General features: G+C 45.1%; 1 pseudogene; it reads right to left on the bottom strand.

Annotated features, from left to right (window-relative positions):
* Positions 1–1,335, bottom strand: LOC110590816 (annotated as a pseudogene).
* Between the last annotated feature and the right edge of the window lie 6,347 nt (positions 1,336–7,682).

Below are 7,682 nucleotides of genomic sequence, written 5' to 3'. Positions count from 1 at the left end.
TTAATACTCTTCGCCCTCATCCTCTCCCTCAGCACTATCCGCTCCAACCTCCTCATAATCCTTCTCAAGGGCAGCCATGTCCTCACGGGCCTCAGAAAACTCTCCTTCCTCCGTGCCCTCCCCCACATACCAGTGAACAAAGGTACGCTTGGTATACATCAGGTCAAACTTGTGGTCCAGGCGAGCCCAGGCCTCAGCGATGGCTGTGGTGTTGCTCAGCATGCACACAGCTTGCTGTACTTTGGCCAGGTCTCCACCAGGCACCACAGTGGGAGGCTGGTAGTTAATGCCCACTTTGAAGCCAGTGGGGCACCAGTCCACAAACTGGATGGTACACTTGGTCTTGATGGTGGCAATGGCAGCACTGATATCTTTGGGAACCATGTCGCCACAGTACAACAGGCAGCAAGCCATGTATTTACCATGCTGAGGGTCACATTTCACCATCTGGTTGGCTGACTCAAAGCCTGCATTGGTGATCTCTGCTACAGTCAGCTGTTCATGGTAGACTTTCTCAGCAGAGATGATGGGGGCGTAGGTGGCCAGAGGGAAGTGGATGCAGGGATAGGGCACCAGGTTGGTCGGGAATTCTGTCAGATCAACATTCAGGGCGCCATCAAATCTGAGGGAAGCAGTGATGGAGGACCCAATTTGACCTATCAACCTATTTAGATTAGTGTAGGTTGGGCATTCAATATCGAGGTTTCTACGACAGATGTCATAGATGGCCTCATTGTCTACCATGAAGGCACAGAGTGCTCCAGGGTGTGTGGGTAGTGAGGATAGAGTTGTAGGACTCAACTACAGCTGTGGAAACCTGGGGGTCTGAGTAAATGGAAAGCTCCAGCTTGGACTTCTTGCAGAGAAGACATTCCATCAGCAGGGCGGTGAACCCGGAACCAGTCCCCCTCCAAAGCTGTGGAAAACCAAGAAGCCCTGAAGACCTGTGCACTGGTCAGCCAGCTTCCGAATGAGGTCCAAGACAAGGTCAATGATCACTTTGCCGATGGTGTAGTGCCCTTGGGCGTAGTTGTTGGCAGCGTCCTCCTTGCCGGTGATGAGCTGCTCAGGGTGGAAGAGCTGCTGATAGGTGCTGGTGTGAACTTCATCAGTGACCGTGGGTTCCAGGTCTGCAAACACGGCTGTGGGCACATGCTTGCCAGTGCCAGTCTCACTGAAGAAGGTTTTGAAGGAGTCATCTCCTCCCCCAATGGTCTTGTCATTTGGCATCTGGCCATCGGGCTGGATGCTGTGTTCCAGGCAATAGAGCTCCTGGCAGGCATTGCCGATCTGGACACCGGCCTGGCCCATGTGGATGGAGATGCACTCACACATGACTGAGACTTATAGGGTTCCTCGGGGCTGGAGGAGGCGAGGGGACGGCGACAAGGTTCTCCTGCTGACAGACTACCAAGGAGTCCGGGGGAGAAGTAGGAGCTAAAGATTTATTTTAGAAAATGAGCATGAGGGCGCCTGGGTGGCTCAGATGGTTAAGCGTCTGCCTTCGGCTCAGGTCATGATCCCAGAGTCCTGGGATCAAGTCCCACATCGGGCTCCCTGCTCGGCGGGAAGCCTGCTTCTCCCTCTGCCTCTCTCTCTCTCTGTCTCTCATGAATAAATAAATAAAATCTTAAAAAAAAAAAAAAAAGAAAATGAGCATGAGCTGGGAACGGAGCGGAGGGGGAGGGAGAGAGGAGGGGAAAGAATGTTAAGCAGACTCCCGAGCTGATCCCAGAGACCCACACAGGGCTTAATCCCATGACTCTGAGATCATGACCTGAGCCAAAACGAAGAGCTGGATGCTTAACCCACTGAGCCACCCAGTGGGTAGCTATTTGTTTTGGGTTTTTTTTTTAAGATTTTATTTGAGGGGCGCCTGGGTGGCTCAGTCAGTTAAATGTCTGTCTTTGGCTCAGGTCATGATCCCAAGGTCCTGGGATCGAGCCCCACGTCGGACTCCCTGCTCTGCAGGAAACCTGCTTCTCCCTCTCCCACTCCCCCAGCTTGTGTTCCCTCTCTCACTGTGTCTCTGTCAAAATACATAAATAAAACCTTAAAAAAAAAAGATTTTATTTGAGAGTGAGAGAAAGAGAACACACAAGCAGGGGAGAGGGGTAGAGGGAGAAGCAGACTCCCCGCCAAGTAGGGAGCCCGATGTGGGACTCTATCCCAGGACCCCAGGATCATGACCCCAGCCGAAGGCAGACCTTAACCAACTGAGCCACCCAGGCATCCTCTTCTTTTTAAAAAATATTTTATTTATTTATTTGAGAGAGAGAGAGTGAGAGGGAGCATAAGCAGGGGTAATGGCAGAGTGAGAGGGAGAAGCAGGCTTCCCCACTAAGCATTAGGGAACCCAACGCGGGTCTTGATCCCGATGCGGGTCTTGATCCCAGGACCCCAAGATCATGACCCAAGCCGAAGGCAGACGCCCAACTGACTGAGCCACCCAGGTGCCCCAGGGATATTGTTTTAAACTGTGCATGTATTACTTTCATAAACTTAAAGTGAAAAAAAAAATCCATTCAGATTCAAATCTAGCCTATCTCCACCCCCATGCATCCCGGGGTCCTGGGATCAAGTCCCACATGGGGCTCCTTGCTTAGTGGGGAGCCTGCTTCTCCCTCTATCCCCCCCTCCTCTCTCTTTGACAAATAAAATCTAAAAAAAAACCCCAATATTCCTGAAAGATTTATGATGGCATCAACATTCCATAGCCTTTTCCTCCCTCCTTTCCTCAGTCACATAGCTGCTATTTGTACCTGACATATAGGTACATTTGGCAGGTAAATTTAAACTAGCACCAAATTCCTTATTTTGCAGATTTACAGTGGATTCTCTTCATAAGGTTGTTAGAATAGATAGCATGTTACACTGCATTTTCCTCAAGGTGATGAACATGCCTGATACTTGTGAATAAAATCTGGTGCACAGATTCTTTGTAGCCCTTCCAGTCAGCTTGAATCTGTGCTGCCATTTTGATTTGCTTTGACCAATAGAATGCAGCGGAATGACGTGTTGCTTCTGAGCTTCAGCTCCTGGAGGCCTTGCCTCTTCTCTCATGCTCTTTCTGAACACTGTCACAGGTTTGTAAACAAGCTTTAGGGTGAGACCCAGTAGATAGAGTGACCGCTGGAAAAAAGCCCGGGTTTCCTAGCTATTACAACCTTCCCAGCTGGAGCTCCTGATGTAGAGTGAACTCTGCAAGTGCATGTCCCTGTAGAGCAGAAGAGTCCCTGAGCTGAGCCTAGATTAAACTGCCAAACTAAGGAATGGGAGCAAATAAATGCTTGTGTAAAGCCACTTAGTTTTGGTTTGTCACTTAGTTTGTTACCCAGCGATAGATAAGGATACAAACCTAATAATGCCCTCAATCTGGTTAATAAAAAAGCATTTCCGGGGCGCCTGGGTGGCTCAGTCGGTTAAGCGTCTGCCTTCGGCTCGGGTCATGATCCCACATCGGGCTCCCTGCTCAGCGGGGAGTCTGCTTCTCCCTCTCCCTCTACCTGCCTCTCCCCCTGCTTGTGCTCTCTCTGTCAAATAAATAAAATCTTAAAAAAAAAAAAAAGCATTTCCAATGAACAAATGAGCAACTACCTAGAAGTGACTTAACCCGTGCCTATTGGGGGAGTTAGCGGGTAAATGGGGCCATTAGGCATAGTTTTCCTTTGTTGAACAGTCTCATCCAAGTTCCCATGCTGAAAATTTTCACATTTCTCAGAATTAGCTTTACATAATAGCTTTATTTGTTCAGTGAAAAAGACATTTTCTTTAGCTAGTGTTTCAGCAAAATACATCTTTTATCTGGCATTTTAGAGAAAAGTAGTCCCATTTCTCTAATTTTCCTTCCTGTTGTGTAATCATGGAGTTTTAAAGTCAAAGATGGGAAGAAAAAAACTTCTTTTAAGCCTGATGTTAAATGCTGAGAAAAACTGGAGATAATAGAAAGTTTTTAGTTGGGCAACCAGGATTCCCTTTTAGTGAAAGTAAGATGTAAAAATGAACAGGAATAGGATGAGTGCTATACAAGTAGAAAAGGCAAGTCCATTTACACAAGTTCAGGACCAGATCAATTTGGTATTCGAAGCTATTTGATTTGTGAATAGAGTTCTTCTGTTCTAATACAGTTCTAATTCTATGTCACTAGTAGAGTCAGGACTTAAAAATCAGTTTCTTTTCTGTGGTAATTTAGTGGTATAATTCTTTGGATGTTTGCATTCCAGATTTCCTGTGTATTTAATTTACTATTTTCTTAATCAGAACTGTGGTTCAGGATCTCCACTCATGCTGTGATCTGTCCGTGGTACTTGGCAAAGCTCACTAGCACTGTGGAAAGATTCCCAGCCAGCCACGAAAGCGCAGTTGATTTAAAGCTATCTGAGATGGTAAGAGAGCAAGGAAATCACACTAGGACACTTGACGTTTGTTCAGCATTGCTGAAGTAAGACAGCAAGAGAATAATAGCACATCACACACACACTCTGCCCTAGCCCTGAGAAATACTCTTCTCACAGTAGAATTGTGCGTAGTAGAGTTCAAAGGAAGCCAGAAAGAATTAACATGGCAGTTACAGAGTTTCCATGGGAATTGTGTCATTGCCTTTGGAGGTCTTCAAAGTGGCCTTTCTGAGATAACATGTTTCCCCCTTTAGGTTGAAAAGTTCTCTCCTTCAGACTTGTGATGCGTTCCCATATATAGAGGACATAGCGTGTAGTAGTTAGAAACCTGGGTGCTATCGGATGGGACTGTTCTGTATCTTAATTGTGGTGGTCGGTACACAGACATATCTATATTGAAATCCAGAGAACTGTATAATGAAAGGGAAAAAAGTCAGTTTCCCTGCATAATTAAACCCGCAGGGGTGCTGAACCTAGACTGCTTGGGTTTGTTTGAATCACAGCTCCATTGTTCATTAGTCGTGTGACCCTGGGCAAATTACTTGTGCCTTAGTTTCCCCATCTGTAAATGCAGGTAATAATAGTATCTCCTGCATGGAGTTTGCTGTAGGGATTCAGCTAATATATGTAAAACACTTAAAACAGTGCCTGGCTCATTGTATGTGCTATATGAGATAGCTACTATTATTATAATGTAAAGGAATAAAAAGATGTATGGGCTATCATATAATCATAGCAACCATGAACAGTCTAAAATACAACTACCATGAGGTGGTGCCCTTTTGCAGGAAAGGAAGAAACCCTAAAAGAATGCAAATGCTACTAAGCAAAAAAAAAAAAATTTTTTTTTAAATGCACATGTGTGTGTGCATGTGTGCCCTGTTGGAGGGTAGGGGCAGAGAGAGAGTGAAAGAGAATCCTAAGCAGGCTCCACACCCACCCAGTGCGGAGCCTAGTTCGGTGCTCCAACTCACAACCCTGAGATCATGACCTGAGCCGAAATCAAGAGTCAGATGCTTAACCGACTGAGCCCGAGGTGCCCCTCTACTAAGGAAATTTAAGTCTGCTCTGTTGCTATTTTCCAGGGAAGGCAAAACCCAACCAATCAAACAAGAAAATCCCCTCATTCTCTTAATTCATTCAATTATGCATTGAATGCCTGCTATTTTCCAGGGACTTACTGAAAAGTTAGAAAGGATCTTGGCAGTCTTTCACTTCCCAGATCACCTGATGATGTGTTCTCCAGTGCATGTGTATCTTTTTGTGTGTGTGTGTGTGTGGTCTGGCTTTTCAGATTTACCACAGCTACTGGCTAGAAGTACTGATAATGTCTACAACTAAGCATCGTATCTATGGCATCTACCAGTGAGAATATTAAGACCAAAGAAATTCTTCCACTAGGTTGATTACCTAACAAGGTAAATTCTGAGAATTATTTGGGAGAGAAAAGGAAGCTTTTGAAAAACAGGAACCTGGGGTTCCAAGCCATGGGTATTTTAAGGATGCTCTAGACAGACTTAGGAATATTCAGATCATGAATCTCTTGTACAAAATGAGAGAGTAACAATGCTCTTCGACATGAAGGGAAAAACGAGGCATCATTCCTATATGGTGTTCAATTAATCTTGAACTGTTCCCCTATCACTACAGCAGGACATTAATGGGACAGACAACATGACACAGAGACATTAAGAGCAGGCAGAGGTGCTCTCTATTTGATTCACATGAGTGTGAGGTCTTGTTTTTAATGTTTAAGCATTACTCTTTGACAGTTGAGAAAACAATCCCCCTGGGAGGAGGAAAGCAGCCAAGAGAAAATGGAACAGTCTGAGAAAGAATGGAAATGATTCTATTGCTCCACAAGGCAGAGCCAAGTGGGAGGGAAGCCAGGATAAATGATCAGAGGCTGTCTACGAACCAGCTCGCCCCAGCTTGGGCGCTGGGTGCCTACTCAGTGAAGCAATAACAGCTCTACCATGGCTGGCACAGCGGGAGCTCCAAGTTAGTCATCTGCAGGAAACTGGCCTTGATCTCCATTTTGTAAGCAGTGTCTGAACGATCCAGAAACGCAAGCCCACAGGATTGCATCTGGGCTCTACTTCTCCTTGGTTGTCATGGGAAGTGAGCGTTGCAAGTAACATAAACAAATTTAGACTCTGGGGGAACTACACAGTAAAGTTATTATTTTTTAATATTTTATTTATTTATTTGACAGAGACAGCGAGAGAGGGAACACAAGCAGGGGGAGTGGGAGAGGGAGAAGCAGGCTTCCCACGGAGCAGGGAGCCCGATGTGGGACTCGATCCCAGGACCCTGGGATCATGACCGGAGCCGAAGGCAGACGTTTAACCGACTGAGCCACCCAGGCGCCCCCACAGTAAAGTTCTAATGGCCATTTATGGTGATTAAAAATTCAAAATCTGTTAAACTGTTCCGGGACCTTGGAAGGAAATGCTGCTGTTTCAAGAAGGGGAGGAGATAAGGTGTAACTTAAAAAAAAACAACAACTTTGAGTTTAATATTACATAGAAGTCAAAAACCTTTGCTGGCACATATTTTACTTCCTTTAGGTGTCAGGAATACAAAAGAGGTGACATGCTGAACATCATACAGCTGCAGAAATTGTAAATGATCTAGTATAAACTTGCTTAATTGTTTTCTAGCCCCTTGAAACCATCTCTGTTTTGTGGAAAAGTGAGTGGGCTGTCCTGACACTTTGCCATTAATCTCTCCTCGTTACTTATTCCTGCATGATTACTGATTCAAGGGAGCTCTTCATACTTAGATTACTAGATTAAGAAGTATCACTAAACTGACTAATGCTTAGAAACCAACACAGTAACAATTTTCTTAAAGTTACATCCACTGTGGAGCAGTTGAATATACCAGCAGTGATCCTGGGCTGCATGAGGTTGGCAGAATATGGAGTTAGTTAACACGGATCCTAGCAGAAGTCCTCGACTGTCTAGGCATGGGGCATCATTTTTGTCTGCGGTATTGGAACCACTCTCCCTGGCTTTCCTGCCTGTTTTTGCTGAGAATTATACAAGGACTGAGAAAAATCTAATGTCTTTCCCTCCTGTTATAGGTGAGAAAATGAAGACCTGAAGACATTAACTAATATAACCAGGGAAACTAAACTTGCCGAGTAAACTGTACTGTTTGAAACTTCTAGCAAGGTACACTGGAACATCTGCTTCAGTCAAGCTTTATAAAACAAAACCATTGAATTTTAGAGTTAAAGGAGATCTGAGAGTCTAAATTAAGAACATTGAAAAACTGGAT

The sequence above is a fragment of the Neomonachus schauinslandi genome, chromosome 2 (assembly GCF_002201575.2).
Source record: "Neomonachus schauinslandi chromosome 2, ASM220157v2, whole genome shotgun sequence".
Lineage (NCBI taxonomy): Eukaryota > Metazoa > Chordata > Mammalia > Carnivora > Phocidae > Neomonachus > Neomonachus schauinslandi.
The sequence above is the reverse complement of the archived record's forward strand: the minus strand, read 5'-3'. Positions and strand labels throughout refer to the sequence as shown.